This window comes from Penaeus monodon, chromosome 9, assembly GCF_015228065.2.
Source record: "Penaeus monodon isolate SGIC_2016 chromosome 9, NSTDA_Pmon_1, whole genome shotgun sequence".
Lineage (NCBI taxonomy): Eukaryota > Metazoa > Arthropoda > Malacostraca > Decapoda > Penaeidae > Penaeus > Penaeus monodon.
In genome coordinates, this window is record NC_051394.1 from 43,936,164 (window position 1) to 43,937,962 (window position 1,799).

The following is a 1,799-nucleotide window of genomic DNA, read 5'->3' on the forward strand; positions in this document are numbered from 1 at the left end:
AGCCCCGCCTCAAGCATAGCAACAAACTGACTGAATTGAAATTCGCGTCACGGTGGACTTCGGGATGACGTCATGCACGGTTCATGAATGCCTGATAGATCTTTAAAAATGTCTATCCCACCAACCCCAACAAATCTTACCTTTTGCCAAGTAAACATTCGCACCCTGTCGTTTGAAAAGAAGCTGGATCTGTGCGTCACTACCTCGCGTGAATAGACTTACGTACTTACACGAGATACAAGTACACACAAGCACAAATACGCACAAGCATACGATGTCGACACATACACATACACTGAAATGCGTACATATACACTGCCTTGCCAAAAACAGTGACGTCAACGATCAGGTTCACTTGTAGGGTTGCCAGTGACAGGAGATGCCATGGGCCATGCCAGGCCAGAACAGGTAAGAGAGCCAATACTATGACGAACAATAACACGTGTTCTTTCTCCATCAAAAAAGAAGTCATCACACAATTGGCAAGAGGCAATTCATCAAAGAAGAACAAGTCTCTCTCTCTCTCTCTCTCTCTCTCTCTCTCTCTCTCTCTCTCTCTCTCTCTCTCTCTCTCTCTCTCTCTCTCTCTCTCTCTCTCTCTCTCTTTTCCCTTTGTATGATTTGTATCTGAATCTGAATTTCCCCCTCCTTCTCCTTGGCTTTTCTTTTCACCTTCCCCTTTTCTCTCTTCCTCTCTTTCACCCTTTCCTTTTTCCTCCCCACTATCCTTCTCTGCCCTCTCTTCCTCTCTCTCAGCTTCTCATCTCCATCCCGAGCGAGGAAAATTAAGCGCGGGATGAGACCGTAAGCCTCGGTGCAGGCGGCCGGCCACGCGCGCCCTACCCTCGTGATCCCTCGCCCGTGATCGTCCATAACCGGTACTCCCCTTCCTCCCTTCGCTCGCTACGGCTCACTCCTGCCTGCCTAAAAGCTTAGCCTCTCGGTTGCGCTCGGATAGGATAACGCAACTCCGCACACGCTACCGAAGCCTACATGCAGAGATACACAAGTTCACACACATGCGAACACGTTTATATAATTGTAAACATAAATACATACATTTACACATGAAGATTAAATTGTACCCTCTCCGGAGTGTGTGGAATGTCTCATCATCTAATTACCAAGAAGAGAATGGCGCACATGTTCTCCAGCTGCCTTGGTTCACAGTTAGCGGAGCCAGTCTGCCTGACACGTACTAACGCGCACAGACTTCGAACCGAGTGGGAGACCAGATAACTGATAAGTCTACAAAAATCACCAATACCATAATTTTAGGATATAAAGGCATATATCCCCCCCAAAAAATTATATTATATATTATATATATATTATATATATAGACAGATAGATAGATCGATTGATATGAACGAATAAAAGTGAAATACATAAAGATCGACTGTGAGAGACACGAAAACAAAGCAAAACCGAGAGAGGCCCTATATGGCTGCTCGCACAAAAGGGAATGCGGTCTCATCACACCTTCCCTGCCACATAAGGAGCACGAAACACAACACGTCATAACACATAACAGCCAATAAACAATCCATTACCACGCACAGCTCCAAATCAAAACAAAAACCTATCACAACAAATCATCACATATCACAACACAGCGCACTATAACAAATAACATTCAGTACATTACAACACAGTAAAAACACATACATACACCCCCCCTACCAAAAAAGAAAATGAAGATAAAGAATAAAAAAAAAACGAATGAAGGAAAAAATGACCCAGAATCATTCACAAAAACGCCTTCTTCCCCAACCCACGTGGACAAAGACAGAAAAGGG